Source organism: Sus scrofa, unplaced genomic scaffold (assembly GCF_000003025.6).
Source record: "Sus scrofa isolate TJ Tabasco breed Duroc unplaced genomic scaffold, Sscrofa11.1 Contig2471, whole genome shotgun sequence".
In the NCBI taxonomy this organism is placed as follows: domain Eukaryota; kingdom Metazoa; phylum Chordata; class Mammalia; order Artiodactyla; family Suidae; genus Sus; species Sus scrofa.
The window spans coordinates 1,808,548-1,828,373 of NW_018085100.1; positions in this window are offsets into that span (position 1 = coordinate 1,808,548).

Below are 19,826 nucleotides of genomic sequence, written 5' to 3' on the forward strand. Positions count from 1 at the left end.
ATTCGACCCCTAGCCTGGGAACCTCCATATGCTGCGGGAGTGGCCCAAGAAATGGCCACTAATTATTTTAGTGGCCATTATTTTATTAATTAATAAAATAAAATAACACATAACTACAAATAGATATACATCAAATAATAGATGCTTCCAAATATAGAAAGCTAATATTGATGTGCTTGAAAGAAAAATATTTTTCCACAACTATCACTGGTTCCTTCAATATCCCATTTTCAATAAAGTAGGGAACATCTGAGCAAAAGATCAGTAAGGGAATAGAGGACTTGAACAATCCTACATACCAAGAAACTTAAAAGATACAGAGAGAGCAGTTCACCCAAAATCAACAGAAAACATACTTTTATCAAGCACACATAAAACATTTTCCATGATAGAGAATGTCATAGGTCACAAGTCTCAAAAAATTTTCGAATGTTGGATTACTCAAAGAATCTTCTCTGACCGCATGGAATGTTGAATATCAAAAACAGGAGGAAAACAAAAAAAAATTACAAACGTGGAATTCAACAACACATGTTAAAAATTTTCTTCAAAAGAGAAAAATATTTATCACTGGGAAAATTAGAAAATACTTTTGGAGAATATAAAGAAATAACATAGCCAAACTCATGGAGTAAAATTAGTGATCAAGGGAAATTTATAGCTGTAAATACTACTTTTAAAGGCATATCTGGAGTTCCCCTTGTAGCATGGTAGAAATTAATCTAACTAGGAACCATGAGGTTTCAGGTTCAATCCCTAGATTAAAATTATCTCTATTTGCAGATGACATGATTCCATACATACAGCAGATCATAGGACTCTACACATATACACATACACACACACATACAACAAAAGCTAATCAATCAGTTCAGCAAAGTTCCAGAGTAGAAGATCAACACAAAGAAATCAGTTGTATTTCTATACACCAGAAATGAACAACTGGAAAAGGTAGAAACAATTCCATTTCAAAGAGTATTTAAAGGAAAATCATGGACTTGGAGAATAGACTTGTGGTTGCCAAGGGGGAAGGGGAGGGAGTGGGAGGGACTCGGAGCTTGGGGTAAACAGATGCAGAATGTTGCCTTCAGGATGTATTAGCAATGGGATCCTGCTGTGTGGCATTGGGAACTCTGTCTAGTCACTTATGATGGAACACGTAATGTGAGAAAAAAGAATATATACATGTAAGTGTAACTGGGTCACCATGCTGTGCAGTAGAAAAAATATATATATATAAAATATAAAAAAATAAAAATAAAAAAGTATGCAAAGGAATAAATTATCTAAGAGTAAACTCATCAAGGTTAAAGACTTATACACTAAAAACTATAAAACCTCATCGAAATAGAGAATACTTAAAGAAATGAAAGACATTCATATTCATGCGTTGGAAGAAAATATTGTTAAGATGACAATACAACCTAAACTTATCTATAGTTTCAATCAATCTCCTATCCAATTCATTAAATTCTTATTTCAATGGCTATCTTTTTGGGAGAAATGTAAAAGCCAATTCTCAAACTCATCTGAAATATCAAGGTATCCCAAATAGCCAAAACAGTATTGAAAAGAATAATAAGGAGTTCCCGTTGGGGCTCAGTGGTTAATGAATCTGACTAGGAACCATGAGGCTGTGGGTTCAATCCCTGGCCTCGCTCAGGGGGTTAAGGATCTGGCATTGCCATGAGCTGTGGTATAGGTTGCAGACATGGCTTGGATCCCGCACTGCTGTGGCTCTGGCATAGGCTGGCAGCTACAGCTCTGATTAGACCCCTAGCCTGGGAACCTCCGTATGCCATGGGAGGGGCCCCAGAAAAGGCAAAAAGACAAAAAAAAAAAAAAAGAACAGAATAATAAAATTCAAGTATTCACACTTCTAGTTTCTAAATTTATGATAAATGTTGAGTTATCAAGACTCCATGGTACTGACATAATGGTATGTCAGTATAATTGTTTTCCATGAATCAATGGAATAGAATTAAGAATCCAGAAATAAACTCATACCTATAGCCAATTTATTCTTAACAAAGACGACATGACCGTTTCATGAGACAAGAAATGTTTCTTCAGCAATGATGCTTGGATAACTGGTTATTCATATGCAAAATAATGAAGTTCTCCCCTAATTCACACTATATACAAAATCAATTCAAAATTGAGTAACAACCTTAATGTAAGAGCTAGAATAATAAAAATTTTAGGAAAAAACATAGAAGTAAATCTTTATGACCTTCAGTTTTGCAATGGATTTTTAGATACTACACCAAAAGCATGAATTACAAAATAAAAATAAAATTACCATATCATCCAACAATCCCACTTCTGGGTATATATCCAGACAAAAATATAATTCAAAAAGATATCTGCACCCCTATGTTCATAGCCACACTATTCACAATAGCTAAGACATGGAAACAACCTAAATGTTCATTGACAGATGACTGGCTTAAAAAGAAGTGGTACATACACACAACGGAATATTACTCAGCCATAAAAATGAACAAATAATGCCATGCACAGAAACATGTATGGAAATGGAGATTCTCATACTAAGTGACGTAAGTCAGAAAGAGAAAGACAAATACCATATGATATCACTTATATGTGGAATCTAAAATCGGGCACAAATGAATCTATCTGCAAAATAGAAACAGACTCATAGACATGGAGAATATACTTGTGGTTGTCAAGGGGGAGGGGGGCTGGACTGGGAGTTTGAGGTTACGAAATGCAAATATTGCATTTAGAAGGGATAAACAAGAAGGTCCTACTGTATGGTATAGGGAGCTATCTCCAATTTCCTGGGATAGACCATGATGGAAAATAATATAAAAAATAATATATGTATGTGTGTCTCTGTGTGTTTGTGTGTATGAATGTGTGTGTATACAACTGAGGCACTTTGCTGTACAAGCACAACGTTGTAAGTCAACTATACTTTAATAAAAAAGTTAAAAATAAACTGAATATCAAAAACTAAGAACTTTTGAATGCCAAAGGATATTGCTAAGAGACTGAAAAAACAACCTACAGAATGGAAGAAAAAGTTTGCTAACATTTTATTTGCTATGGGTCTAGTTTCCAGAATATATAATAACTCCTATAACTCAACAGCAAAGTCAAACAACACAAGTAAAAATAGTAAAATATTTTAGTAGATATTTATATAATGATACACAATTTCAAAAAGCAAATGAAAATACTATAAAAATCATTAGTTACCAGTAAAATGCAATTCAAAACCACAATAACATAGTGTCTAATTTTCTATTTCTGGTCTCTTTCTGAGCCTCAAAAATATACATAATTACAGCATATTATATTTTTCCATATGTTACTGTTTTATTTTTAATCTTTGCACTTTTTTCTTCTGATTAGGCGATTTCTAAGTATCCATCTTCATGTTTATTGACTCATTCCTCGAGATAATCAAATGAAAAATCACAAAGAGAAATTAGGGAAAACATCCCAGTTACCACTGCATCAAAAAGAATAAAATATCTAGGAATAAATCTAGCTAAAGAGAAAAAAGAACTGTCTTCTGAAAACATTAAGAGTGTGATGAAAGAAATCAAAGATGATACAAACAGATGGAAAGATATACCATGCTCTTGGATTGGAAAAATGAGCATTGTCAAAATGACTATCCTACCCAAGGCAGTCTACAGATTCAGTACAATCCCTGACAAATTAACAATGACATTATTCAGAGAACTAGGACAAAATATTTTAAAATTTGTAAGTAAAGACAAAAGACCCCAAAGAGCCAAAGCAATCCTAAGAAAGAAAAATGGAACTGGAAGAATCAGGCTTCCTGACCTCAGACTATACTACAAAGCTACAGTCATCAAAACAGTATGGTTCTGGCATAAAAACAGAAACATAGATCAGTGGAACAGGATAGAAAGCCCATATACATGTGGTCAACTAATCTATGACAAAGGATGCAATAATATACAATGAAAAAAAAAGACAGTCTCTTCAGCTACATGTAAAAGAATGAAATTCAAGCACTCTCTACCACCATACACACAAAAAAACCCCTCGAAATGGATTAGACCTAAATGTAAGACCAGGCAGTCTAAAACTCTTAGAAGAAAACATAAGCTGAACACTGTCTGACATAAACCACAACAATATCTTTACACATGCACCTCCTAGAGCAATGAAAATAAAAACAAAGTTAAACAAATAGGATCTAATTAAACTTAAAAGTTTTTGCATAGCAACATAAACCATAGGCAAAAAGACAACCCACAGAATGGGAGAAATATTAACAAATAAAACAACTGACAAGGGATTAACCTCCAAAATACACAAACAACTCATAAGCTCATTATCAAAAAATAAATAACATAAAAAAACGAGTAAGAAGATCTAAGTAGACATTCCTTCAAAGAAGACGTACACCTGGCCAAAAGGCACATGAAAAAATATACAACATTGCTAATTATTAGAAAAATGCAAATCAGACTACTCTGAGGTGCCACTTTATACCAGCCAGAATGGCCATCATCAAAAAGTCTAGATCATCAAATGAAAAATCACAAAGAGAAATTAGGGAAAACATCCCAGTTACCACTGCATCGAAAAGAATAATACTAAATTCTAGAGAGGGTGCAGAGGAAAGGGAGCCCTCTTACACTGTTGGTGGGAATGTAAATTGGGGAAATCACTATGGCAAACAGTCTGGAGGTTCCTCAAAAAACTAAAAACAGAACTAGCATATGATCCAGCAATCCTACTCTTGGGCATCAACCCTGAGAAAAACCATAGTTTGAAAAAATATTTGCACCCCAATGTTCATGGCCACACTCTTTACAATAGCCAGGACATGGAAACAACATAAACCTCCATTGACAGAGGACTGGATAAAGAAGATGTTTACAGATGTCCAATGGAATATTACTCAGTCATAAAAGAGAATTAAATAATGCCCTTTGCAGCAACATGGATGGACCTAGAAATTATCATTCTAAGTGAAATTAGTCAGACAGTGAGAAACATCATATGCTATCACTTATACATGGAATCTAAAAATAAAGAGGATAAAAATGAACTTGTTTGCAGAACAGAAGCAGACGTACAGATTTTGAAAGTAAAACTTGTTTACCATAGTGGATGGGGCGGGGGAGCAGGTAGAGGGACAGGGACTGGCACACGCACGCTGAGGCACAAGGATCGACTGGGCCGCAGGTTCTGCCGCACAGCACAGGGACCTCTCTCCACTCGATGCTCTGTGAGCGTCGATGTGGGGAAATAATCCGAACGAGAATGGATGAGTGCGTACGTATGACTGAATCCCTCAATTGTACAGAAGACATCACTACCTTGTAAATCAACTGCATTTCAATAAAACCTTAAAAATGAGAAAACGAGAGGTTTCTATGTGGACAACCAGACATACATGCACACTTATATATTAACTTGTTATGTATTTGTCACATATATAAACATATTCCATACTATATATAACATATTAGATATATAACCATATCTAATAAATATAAACATATGTTTAAATGATTAAAAACAGCTGTTTTTCAATTGTGGAATTAAAAGATTTTTTCTTATTGCTTCTGTTTTTAAAATTTTCTACAGTGAACATATATCCATTGTGTAAATATATATTTTTAATGGATGAAATGTTGCCTAAATGATCAAATATAAATAGTGCTACATTAGATCAAAGTTTGCTACAGAATAAAAGCCATTCATTAAGTCATAAATGAGCTTGACACATCTATAAGCGTAGTTTCCACAGACTATTGGTGACAGGACAAAATTGCCTTTGAGTAAGAATTAAAGGGTGTTTGCATGTCAATATTCCACAATAAATTCCTTTAAAAAAAGTAATTAAAAGGAAGAGAAAAACTTGGGATTAGTAAAGACCATTCTTCAAAATGTGTGACAAGGGATCCAGTTTCTGAAACCAAGGGAGGCACAGAGATGATGCTGTTTATCCAGAAAGAAGAGATTGGATATGTCCTTATGCTAATTTGGGTGACTGATTAAATGCATTTTATCAAGTATATGTCCTCTCATCTATAACATTCTAGGGGGGGGGAGTAGACAGATGTAGATCAGGTATAGAGGGACAGGTCTTTGAAAAGAGAATACTTTTTCTCAATTAGCAAGAACTAAGGCAACTGATATTATAGAGATGAAGAATGGGGCACAGATTTTGATGTGTGAAAGAAATATTGAAGTAATATGCTATTTTGAAATGTCTGCATAATCAAATACATTTTTCCTTTTGTTCTATAATTTATATATAAGCAGCAGTATGTTTTTATTGACATAACAATTAATGGCCCACGGCTAATCTTGGCTCACGGAAATGCTTTGTTTATGCCTCAGATAAATTATAGAATTGCAAATAAAATCTGGACTTCTGTCTTGTTTTGAATAATTGGAAGTATTCTTTTGGTGATTCAAAAAGGCCCCACAGTAACCATATTTTTGGAAATCACAATTCTGGGACAACTAAAGCTGTTTTAGCATTTTTTTGGCCAGATGCATTCTAAGAAATTCACAGCCCTACATGGGCTGCTTCAATCTCTGCTACAACACAACTGCCTTCTACTTGTTAAAACCTATGTAACTCCTACCCATAATGTTTACCTATGGAGCATATTGGAACCTCTGAATTATAGAAAGAAATGTGCCTACTGGTGAGGCAGAAAGGGAACAGCTTTGTTTTCATCTCAAGAATCAATAACCAATATGTGGGAATGTGGAGGGAGGGGAAATTACCTACAATGTTCTTTGACAAGGCCCTTGTATCCCAAAGCTATGAGATCAGAACAGCTAGAGTCTCCCACGAACTTAGTGGGTGGTCAGACTGATACATTTGTGAGGCTGAACGATACATGAGCAAAAATGGTTACTCAAAGTCCCACCCTCTTAATACTGTGATAGTGGGCTCAAGCTCCAAATCCAGGAAAACCGTTGCTCGATTTCTTTTCTTATATAGGTGCCTGTTTTCCCTTTGGTTATGTTTTCAGGAATACGTTACAGGGAGTCTGGAGGTGAGCGCGACAGGGATCAGTGTGTCAAACTAACACCACTTTAACCTAAGTGTTGAGAGTAAGTCTGTTACTACTTGACCGCTTATTTGCCTAAGCACACTGTGCCTGGAGTGACTTCTAGCAGAATGTGCGTTTGTAGAAAGAGAAAGCAGAGGGAAGTGTGAGGAGAGGAGAGGGGTGAGGGAGGCGAAGCAGCAGCAGAGGAAAAGGAGAGAGAAATGGGAGGGAATTCTTGAAACCTGTAACTTAAGAACAGAACACACTTATTTGCCCAGATGATTGATTTGGAAAAACAAGGAAACAAACAATATTTGCAACAGGAAATCTTTTTTCACACGTTACCCACGCTCTGGGCTGGAAAGAGAAAAATACTGAGTGGAAACAGTGAAGGAAAGGGGCCCTAGACTCAGAATTGTGAGAGAGGAGGCTGAGGACTTTGCAGAGGAAAAAGGAGAGTCCGCTATGGAGGCCCAGTCTTACCTCTGCGAGGCCATCACTGGTATCCGGCAGCTAAGCTAGGCCAGCTCCCACCTGGACTCCCCTCTCCCTGACAAATCTTGACCTGCCTGAATCTGAGAAGCTACTGGACTGTCCTCAGAGTTGGCTTCAAGTTCAAAGCAGATCACCCACCAGCTGCTGAGTGTTTAATGTTCTCAGCCAGGCCCTTTACCACCATGTTAAGCAGCCCTCCCATCTCCAAGGACACGCATAAATCCCTGAAAAGAGGAAATGGGTTCCTAGACACTTTCTATTACACGCAAAATAGTGCTTACTCTTCTCAACCAGTAATTAAAGTCTTCCAAATGCAATGTTACAGAAGGAAAATTCCCAGGTACATCTCTACTTCTCAAACAAGTATTTGGGTCAAATTGATTGGTATTAGCTAGAGAGCTTACCCTGAACTTGCATAGGGATAAACCACACTTTTATAAAACAAATTGAGGACATTGAATAGAATCCTGAAAAACGATTGGCAGTACTTGTGTTTTAAACAGGAGGGGAGAGACTATCTATATCTATATAGATACATAATTTTAGCAACACCATTCTGACTGCAGTGTGGAAAATGGAGTTAGCAAGTGGGGTTAGGAGACCGTCTAAGTGATAGAAAGACCGAGGAAAAAGTTGTTAAAATTGCCTTGACATACGTGATCGTGAACAAGTTACTTATTAGAATTTAATTTATAAGCTGAAAATACTAATGGGTACACAGTCACATTGTCAGAGTTCAACTGCATGGCTCCTATGACAATCCGACCTTGTGCAACCACCTAACAATCTTCTCCCACCAACGTGTTAATTCCTTAATTCCTTAAGGGCGTGGAGCACATCTAAGTTCATAGTAAGTTCTTAAATGCTTCTTCAGTGAATGATGAATATCTATATGTGTAACAGTAAAAAATATATGATACTATTTAGAATAGGCTCAATTACTAAGGGCTTCTAAGATTTATAAAATACGTGTATACATTTCTACTGTTTACCCTTGAACACCATGACCTTGAACTTCATGGGTCCACTTATACATGGATCTTTTTCATTAGAAAATACCACAAATATTATTTGATGTGCGGTTTGTTGAATCTGCCAATGCAGAACCGCAGATGAAGAATAGAGAATACTGAGGAACTGTGGGTACCAGCGGTTACCTATAAGTTACACAAGGATTTTCAGCTTCATGACGGCTGGAGCTCCTAACCGTACACTCTTCAAGGGTCAACCACATTTAATGGCTTTTCACAAGACTGTGTAATCTATAATATATACCTACGTGTCTGATTAAAGGATGCATGATGAAGACAGTAAACTTTTAGGTACTATTTAGATGCTTAAATGTTTGATATGCACAGGTTTAAGATAAATGTGAAGATATGTAAATGAAAATAATTTATGCATTGAGGAGTTCCCTTCATGGCTCAGCAGCTAAGGAACCCGGCTGGGATCCATGAGGATGCAGGTTCGATCCCTGGCCTCACTCACTGGGTTAAGGATCCAGTGTTGCTGTGAGCTGTAGTGTAGGTCACATGTGCGGCTGGGAGCCTGGCATCACTCCGGCTGTGGCTTAGGCTGGCCACTGTAGCTCCGATTCAACCCTCAGCCTGGGAACTTCCAAATGCCATTTTAGTGTACCCCTAAAAAGCAAAAGAAAAAAATGCATGGATTTATGTCATCCCCCAAATATCAGTGAAGTGATAGTGATAATCTTTTAATTCTAGTATTTAGCAACTGATCAGTTTTTCCCATATGACCTAATTATTTCTCATACACTTACATAATTAATGACTTTACTTACTGTATCATCCCCTCAGTTTCCTTGTTATCATGCACAAGCTTTCAAGCTAGGATGGAAACTCCCTTTTGGAAAAAAGAAAGCTTTTAATTTGGAACTTTGGGAGTATTATATGAAAAGGTAATTTTTAAGAGCAAATTCTTTAAATAGATTTTAAATAAAGTAGGGATATATCTACAAAGGAAATATAATAAACTGCATTGACAATTTCATCCAAAAATCATGTTTGTAGACGGGCCATAATTTTAGAAATAGCAGTTCATTACCATTATCTATGACTGTGACTTAAAAAAAAGTTCCCATATGTAGCATGAGATTACTTTCCAAGTATAGAAATTTCTTAAGTCTAAGCTATATGATAACCCTTTAAAACAGTGAACATTTATTCAATTTATTAAGAGAGTCTTGTGCATCATAATGTTAAAGTATTTTCTTCCATGAAAGTAAAATATTCTTTCAAATACGAAACAAACCATAGGTATATGTAATAGAAGAGAAGTCACTTAAAATACTCATTCTCTAGTTGCCACTTGTATGTTTTCTAATAAGAAGCCAACATAGTGCTTAAAATTATAGGTAGAATTAAGGACCTAAGTCATCTACTCATCTCTCTGTGCCTCAGTGTGCTCATTGCTTAGCAAATAATACAAGTACTTATTTCATAAATTTTTTAGAAATATAAAATAAGTGTGTATATGTAAAGTCCACAAACTAGATCATATATATGTGTAATTTTATAAAAATTGCCTTTGGCTGTTTTTAATGATTCATACAATATAGTCAGTTACATCACAGAGAGTTTCACACATCTAGTAACAAAGCCTGGGATGAGCACATGGCAACAATGTATTTTAATGTCATATGCCATGGAAATGAAGCAGACCTCCTATGGCAGACAAATGTGCATGCTAATTATGATCAGCATTCTCATTAAAGTTTCAACAGTTTTGCTAAATCACTGTGAAAGGACAGAAGTTCATCAATTTGATCCCATAAGACATTTTGACTCCCACAGTGTCAGATGATGGCTTTCCCATTCCAGCTGTGGTGTAGCTATTAAGCTGTTTGGCATAAAGTAATTTATGAAGATTTTTAATGGGAAAACAGTAGATAATTGCATGTTGGGTTGTTGTTTTTTTAATCGGATCCAACTAAACTCCTCTCTTCCACTCTCTATCAATGCACAGTCACTTTATTGACCATGGTGACACTGACAATGATGTCGGTAAAATGTTTATTTGAAGGAAGACTCAGTAGTAAAATCCTGAACATTGTGCATTATTGTTCCAAAAACAAACTCCAAAACTTTTGAGTGAAGGTATAAGAATTTTCAAATTGGCTTTCACACACACACACACCAAAAAAAATTTAGTGAGTTGTGTTCAGAGTTGACAATTCAGTAGGATGATGATGACTCTAAGGACCCCAATTATTTTTATTCTACTTTGTTGTCTTCAGGGTGACAGATTTGCCCTTAACCTAGTTCCTTCTCACGGACACTGACTGCTGAGATCATGTCAAGACACAATAATTACCTGAGGCATGAAGAGAACTAGTTTCCTGCATTTCCCCTTAAAAAAAAAAAGGGCAAGAAAGAAAACAGGAGGAAAACATGACCAGAAATACCAGCAGACTTCCCGATATGCCTCACGAGCCAGAACTGGATCATATTCTAATTCCCAATCCCATCACTGGCAAAGGGAAAAGGACACCTTAACACCAGCCAAGCCTTAAACCCGAACAAATATCACCTCTCCCTAAGACGCATGGTGAAAGGACGGCTGCATTAATAAGAAGGGGATTTTGTTACTAAAAATAAATGGGGAATGACATTTGATAGACAGCAATGCCTGCTTAAACCATCAGAAACTTCTGCTTCTCCCAAAATCATACTTGATTAGTTACAAATGAATTTTAGATTCTGCCAAAGCCATTTGTAATACAATCTATCAAGCTGATGTAACAGAATTACCTAATTTTCAGATAAATGTATTAATTAATTAATTAATTATCCATCTTTTTCTTGACCACAAAGCAGCTGACTTATTGCATATCAGGCCTAGGTTAGCTATTGAATATATCTTGGTAAACAAAACACACGGTAGACATATGATGCTGATAAGCTTAAAGTAACAGGCCAAGCATTAAATAAATATACAATAGAGATAATATTGACACTATGAATGATATGAAGGAAAATTACAGGATACTATGAGAGAGAATATTATGTGGGGTAGGAGACATGGTAAATTGCGGAATCTGAGGGATTTGAGAGGGTCTCTAATGAGAAAATGACATTTAAGTTGAATCCTGAAAGATAAGTAGGTATTGACATTCTTTCCTTGACCAAATTTTACTCAGGTTCCCCTAAAACTTTCAACTAGACTCACGTCGTGTTTTGCTCTGCATTGTCCCGTTTAGCCCAACACTTGATAGCTCAGTTTAGACAGAACCCCAACCCCCCTTACCAGTCATGTCTCATTTTAGCTCTGTTTTCCAGCCACTGACCCCCACTCGGATGCTTGGTTGTAAGTCGCCTCTTGTCCGCACTGCATTCAGAGCTGAGCCCCTCTCTGCTCTGCTCAAGTCCATGAAGTGATTCTACACCTGTTCTGACAGACTTTCCTTTGGATAAGTCTGCCTTGCCGTGCTTCCACAGTATTGTTGAAAGGGTTTTTTCCTCAACGGTGTTCGCTGTGTAAAGAATTAGCTGGGCTGGGGCAGGGCAGGGGTAGGCAGCATTCCTGAAAGAGACCACTCTGCAAATAACCTCAAGGAGGAGTAACCGCATATACCAGCAAAGCATCTATTTTTAAATGATGAAACCTTCAAAGTAGTTATCAGAAATCAGATTAAACTTTTTAAGCCCCTTTTAATTTTAAATCTACTATTTTGTTTGCAACACAGTACATCTTATACGTAATGTAATATATTTGTATGTTAACTCAATACTCTCTTTAAAAATACGTAACTTTCCTTTTAGCTAGGGAAGCAAACTCATAGAAAGTGAAATTTATAAGCAGAACATATCTGACGTTTTGTGATTTCAATAAAGTACATATTTCAGTTAGTATTCGAAGTATCCCTTTATATTCATATCAACATAGCAAAACTGAATCTTTCTGGATTTACCAAATGAATGGGGATGAGCGTAACAAAGTTGAACATTATTCACAGTGACTGCTGCTTTCAGCAGAAACCATATACATTCATCCTATGCTAACATTGTTATCTTTTACAAAAAAAAGGGGAAAATTTTAAGTAGTTAATAGCACGCATAATTTAATATTTTATATTTGTAACATTAGGAAAAAAGCCCAAGACTCCTGATCATTATCACCATGATCAATGTTCAAGCTCAGGCCTCTTTACGTTTGTCCTGGACTCAGATAAAAGCAGTGTCTCCCTTCTGTTATTTAACACTGTTTGATGAGAGCCGTATTGGTTGGGATTTCTTCAGTGCTCGTACGCCTTGATTTATTCACCATCCTTCTAAAATATAAGCTCTGGGTGGGAAGGATTCTTTGTGTTGTCCCCTGGTTTATCCCCAGCTCCTAGAGTCCAGCACATGGTAGGATTCCATACCTAACTATTTAATAAAATGAAATTGTTTCATGAAACTCTGAAGTTTCTATGACTCAAGTATGTTGTACATTTAAATTGTGTTGAAAGTGCTGAGAGTAGGTGCATTAATAAGTATGGCAGGTGTTATCAAATTACACTTTCAAATATAAAAGTATAAAATATCTCTGTTTTAGCCTTTAGAATTAGAATAATGCATTACTATAGTTTTTGCTCAGATTGTTTAGGATAGTAATTTTGCTTTTTAACTATTTTAGTATATATTCATTTCAAGACAGTTTTTAGAAGGAAAAAAGTTAAAGAGCAGGAAAAAGAAATCCAGTCTTATATTTTAGACATGTTAATAACCTCATTAGGCTAGTTTAAGTGACTGGGTCACATATTTTGCATATTCTTAGTGACATAATCAATCCATTGATAATATTTACATTTCCAGAAAAGTCACAAGGGTTACACAATTAAAGCATGATCATGAATAAATTTTGGCTATTGTAATTTCGATTAAGAAGTGATACTATAGATTGATTCATTGGGGTAAACATAGTGAAAAAATTAAAAGCAATGTTAAATGAGGAAAGATTGATGAAACTAGGGATTTTTTTTAATAAAATAAAATTGGAACTTTTACAGTGATTCTAATGCTCACTTTCTAATAACGTGTGGCATTTCCCCACAACACCACGGAGCAGTTCTCAGACACGAGATGGGTATCCTGTAATTCAACTCAGTTCTGAACTACCCAGAGATAGCATCAGATTCCACAAGGGTTCAGTCTCTCAAGACTGTTCCCACCCCATATTTCAGAGGCCAGGTATCAACTGTGCTTTAGACCAACTGGCAGTAGACTGGAGATTTCCAGGACACTCCCTGGGGTTGCCTGATTTGCTGGAGCAGTACGTGCTGACACATAGATATAGACAGTGATTTCCACATACACATAGACAGCATCATCCGAGAACCTCACTTCCACAAATTACTTTCTCTTTCCTGCCAGGACTGTATCCTCTGCTCCATATTCTAGGCTCCCCCGATACCAGTATCTGCCCCCTAACGTGTCAACTTCAGACTTCTCACTCTTTGGCCACTTGACCGGCCTTCGCCTTCCTTCTGTCTAGCATCATGACCTCAGTAATTCTTTCCACTATAACAATAATCTGATGCACGGGCACCTTCAGTCCAATGATCCTAACTGTTCACTCTCTACCACGTAGCTTCATGTCGTGTGATGCCACCCAGGTGCCATCATTTACTGTTAGTCACTCCCTTGCCTACACTCTCGACTCCCTTGTTATTTTCTTCCATTTTCATGCTCACTTCTGCACCAGGTTGAATACTCTTCTCCAAAAATTCATGGCCATCCAGAATTTGAGCATGTGACCCCTACTGGAAGTCGAGTATTTGTAAATTTAAAAAATCAAGACGAAGTCATACTGGATTAGAATGGACCCTAATCCAATGACCCGCGTCTTTCTAAGAAGATCATATAAACACTCAGATATACAGGTTCAAGGGTCATGTGAAAATAAAATCAGAGGGGGTTTTTTCAGTTTCTTTTTTGCTTTTTAGGGCCACACCCATGGCATATGGAAGTTCCTAAGCCAGGGGTTGAATCAGATCTGTAGCCGCCCGCTGGCCTACACCACAGCCACAGCAACGCAGGATCCAAGCCATGTCTGCAACACACACCACAGCCCACGGCAAAGCCAGATCCTGATCCCACTGAGTAAGACCAGGGATCGAACCCACATCTTCATGGATCCTAGTCAGGTTTGTTAACCACTGAGCCATGAAGGGAATCCCAGCAGAGACTGATGTATCTACAAACCAAGGAAAAAAACCAAAAAACCAGTTCACCAAGGACTGCTAGAAACCAGGAAGCGGCAATGAAGAACCCCCACCCTCGCCCCTTAGAGCCTTTGCAAAGATTGTCTTTGGCACCGTCTTTAAGCCTCCAAAGCTGTGAGAGAGCACATTTCGATTGTTTTAAGCCTCCTGGTTTCATCATCTGTTATACCAATTTTAGAAAATGTTCACATCTGGGAGAGCAACAAAAACCAATCACCCCCACCCTAAATTTTCAAAACTCTCTTCATGCTCCACACATGCACTCAAACTCAGACACAAATGGTCTCGCTGTTTTTTTTTTTTTTTTTTGCCATTTCTAGGGCTGTACCCAGGGCATATGGAGGTTCCCAGGCTAGGGGTCTAATCAGAGCTGTAGCCACGGCCTACGCCAGAGCCACAGGAATGCCAGATCTGAGCCACATCTGTGAACTAAACCACAGCTCACTGCAATGCCGGATCCTTAACCCACTGAGCAAGGCCAGGGATCGAACCCGAAACCTCATGGTTCCTAGTCGGATTTGCTTCCACTGTGTCACTGTATTTTTATAAGCACCATTTATAAGTCTCAGTGCTTCCTGATAATCCTGTTATATTTTACTATTTCACCACTCTAATATTCAAGAGAAATCCTTCCCATTTTCTATTCTCAAATCTCAAGTTCTCCAGCCCTCCTCCATCTCACCTGATGAAATTTTCTAACTTTTTAAGAAATCTATAAAAACAATTCCCTGTACTCTTGTTCATGGAATTTAGCCATGTACCCCATCTGTGCCGAAATCCCTAATGCTGTAACTATGAAATGACTATAGGCTCTACTCTAACATTATCCCCTATTTTGTGCCCATTGTAATCCCTCTTGAATCTTGCTCCACAAGTTACAACGCCCCGTCTCTGTGCCTTAAAACAATTAAATAGGTAACTATGAGAGTCCATTTTCTTCCCTTTTGTTTTCTCTTCAAGCTCTTCCAACTAGACTTTGCTCTAAAATTATTTGGGTAAATATTATTAAATTATTTGGGTAAATATTATATATATAATATATAATAATAAAAAAAAAAAAAAAAAAATATATATATATATATCACATATATATATATATATATAAAATATCAATATTTCCCCCCAAATGATCCATCCTGAATCATTTTCCTGGAATTCTCAGCACTGCTTAATTCATCCCTGCTTCCTTCTGTAATAATATTTTTTCACCTGGCAGAACATTTTCTCCCTCCATTTTCCTGCTCCTTCTGCACATCTACGCCTTTTCAAAGGTTTTGCTTGTTCCATCCCATCTCCTGGACCTCTAACTGTTGGGGTAACTGGACTCAGCCTAAAACTGACCTTTCACATCTGTTATTACTCAGAGGTCATCAGACACAAATGTTAATACCGTTTTTGGGCAACTCACTCCACTTTTATAACTCTACCTTCCTATGAATTCTGGAATTCTGACTTTTTGTCTTCATTTGGATTCCCATAGTCGTCTAAAAGTATACTAAAAATTAAAGTTTCTGCCTCTAAATCTGCTCTTCTATCAAACGGCCCCAACCCTGTGCATTCTCCACATTCTCTCAGGAGCCTACATCCAAAACTTGCTAAGAGCCCGACTGGTTTCTTTCTCAGAGGCTCCACCACAAGTCAGTCAAGACAGGCTGCCTAGTATCAACAAGCTCACCATCACAACCCCAGGTCAGGCCACTTGTACCTCTCGCCCTTCAATTTGCTTTCTTGTTTCCTCTCCTGCATAAGGGACTGCCTACATAGCAACAGGAGAGATTTTTTTCGTGTTTTTTTATATATATAATGAGTTGGGGTTTTTTTCATTATAGCTGGTTTGTAGTGTTCTGCCAATTTTCTACTGCACAGCATGGTGACACATTACACATACGTGTCAACATTCTTTTTCTCCCATTATCAGGCTCCATCACAAGTGACTAGACATAGTTCCGGTGCTACACAGCAGGTTCTCATTGCTAATCCATTCTAAGGCAAGAGTCTGCATTATTAACCCCAAGACCCAGCAATCCCACTCTTGGGCATATATCTGGACAAAACTTTCCTTGAAAAAGACACATGCACCCGCAGGTTCATTGCAGCACTATTCACAACAGCCAAGACATGCTGGGTCGATCGAAACAACCCAAATGTCCATCGACAGATGACTGGATTAGGAAGATGTGGTATATACACACGATGGAATATTATTCAGCCATAGAAAAGAACAAAATAATGCCATCTGCAGCAACATGGACGGAACTAGAAACTCTCATACCAAGTGAAGTAAATCAGAGAGAAAGTGATATTTTAAAATACAAGTCAGGTTGCATCACTCTTACGGTCAAATCCCCTCCAGAGTTTTTTCGCATGACCTACGAGGTCTTCCGTGATAAGCCCTCACCAGACTCCTGACCTCTTTTCCTCTTCTCCCTCCCTGTTTCCCTCCTGCTCTCGGTTCCGTTGAGACCTCCAGCTTCTGGGCTTTACTGGAACAGGGCAAGCATGCTTCCTACTCAAGGTTTTTGCAACTAGTGTTCCTTCTTGAAACCTCTTTCTCCAGGGATATCATAAAGAAAAGCGAAATTGTGTAAGAAATACAAATGGAAGGTACTGTTATTTTAAACAGAGTGGTCAGGAAAAGACGGAACTGGTGAGTTGGCTTTTAAAAGAGACACGTTTAGCGATTGTATTATCTGTATAAGAAAACACACATTTATATTTGTATTGAAAACATCGTTACAGTGTTTTACAAGCTAGCTGCATTTCCACATTTTAAATTTTCTTTGTCCGAAAGTGAGAACCTTGGCTCCTATTCATTTAATATACTTTAAAAAATCCATACTAGTGTAGAGCCAACTTCCTGTGTCCACACAGCTGCCCTCTCCACCACCCTCAGTTCAAACTTCCCATCCCCATGCCACCTCTTGCTTACTTGCATGGCCACACTTGCCAGGCCACCTCCATTCCTGGTCTCCTCCTCCTCCGATGCACCCGTCAGCTCTCCTCTGAAGACGCTCCGCCTGCTTGCCAGACCCCCAACACCTGCCTGGGCTTCCTGCCATGGCTCCCACCCACTCTGCCATGTGTGTACTATTGTGCTTGCCTTCTTATAATGGCTTGAAACTGACGTAGAGTGTAAATGCTGCCCTGGCCAGATGATGATAATCCAGCAAAGCTGTTAGGGAGTTCTCACTTAAAAGAGGAGAAATCAAAAACTCATTATAGGACCAGTGAAAGCAAATTGAAACATGAAGAAATAGAGAATATTTGCTCAAGATGAGAAGAGAAGGGTGTGGATTACAGAGCGATTAAAGAGTGGAATACAACTTTATTATGAACCTACATTGTGTTCCCTCCAAATCTATTTTCCCTGTACTCTGTGAAATAAACTAAGGCAACTGTGACAGGTGAAATGAATCAGAAGAGAAATAAAACAGATAACAGAAAAGGCCCATTGGAATGGAAAGAATGCAATGAACCTAAAAATCTACAGCTAAAAAAAATCTAATGCTGAAACGCAAAATTGAATCGAGGATGTTATAAAAAATTCTTTCCGAAAAACAAAACAAAACAAAACCTCTCCCTCTCATCAATCCCTCTGATAAAGTCATGAATTTCCTTCTCTTACTTCTCTGCCACAACTCATCGCCCTCCCCTCCCCCATGAACCCACAGCGGTAAGTGGTTGTCTCAAGCCTAATCAATCCCAGTGCTCACTCTGGCCGTGATGAAGGCACAAGTCCTGCGAACAGCATCCCATAAATGAAAGGGCCTTCTATGGAATTAGTATTTTGAAGTTTAGAGGGAAAAAACGCATCCACATTTAGAAAGCAAAGAAGGTTGCTTCTGGCTCTATTATTTGTCACTTGAAGGTTTATCTGCTATGAGAATAAAAATCAAGAATGCACGATACGAGATAAAAGATGGGTAGACTGGCAGTTGCCATCTGCCTCCACAAAGATTGAATCTTTTTTTTTGTGTGTGTGTGTCTTTTTGCCATTTCTTGGGCTACTCCCGCAGCATATGGAGGTTCCCAGGCTAGGGGTCCAATCGGAGCTGTAGCCACCTGCCCAGCCAGAGCCACAGCAACGTGGGATCTGAGCCGCATCTGCAACCTACACCACAGCTCACGGCAACGCCAGATCCTTAACCCACTGAGCAAGGGCAGGGACCGAACCTGCAACCTCATGGTTCCAGTCGGATTCGTTAACCACTGCATCACGACGGGAACTCCAAGGACTGAATCTTGAGTCTCTGTGCTGCTGACCTTCAACACACCTTGAAACAGTATGGGGTGGAGACAAGGAGGGAGGCCCTCTGTGCTCGGGGAAAACTAGTAGAACTTCAGATGGTTAGATGTTTTCAAGAGAAGATTTTGTCAGCCTGATTCCTGCTTCTCCTCCCAGCTAGAAAAGCACGGAAATCCTTCATGGTGACGTCTGCACCTCGTGACTAGCAGAACTTTCACAAGATCAGCAGAAACCTTCCGAAAAGGTGTGCTTCGTGGCATGTGCTTCCCCCCTGCATCCAAATCTCTAGATACCCACATTCTCTCTGGCCACTCTGCAGTGGTTTTTCAGGGTGATAGGAAATGCTGCCTCCTGCCTATGGTCCTCATTTTGCCCGAAATCAATTTTAACTCACAACTTTCATGGTGTGTATTTATTTATTTTAAGTTGAGAGATGGATCGATAGAAAACAAAAGACACTCCCCGTGATAGGTCTTGGTCCAGCTCCTGCATGCCCTGAACTTCCCCTGCATCTGGTACACGTTCCAACGGGTGCCAACTACTGTCTGCCTTCTGCCTCTTTCCTGCATCTCCCAGTATCTCTTCTTGCTGTCTGAACTTACCTCTCACACGGGAGGCTGCAAATGGTAAGCCTTTTTGCAGCCCCAATCCAGCTAGAATGTAGGCAGAACTGTGGCTTATGGCCCCTGAGAAGAAATATGCTGATAAAACAAGGGAGATATCAAAAGAAAATTCTTACATTTTTTAGGATCTGCATGGTTAAAAACTATTGGGTGGGATCTCCTGCTGTGGCAAAGTGGGTTAAGAACCTGACTGCAGTTGTTGAGGT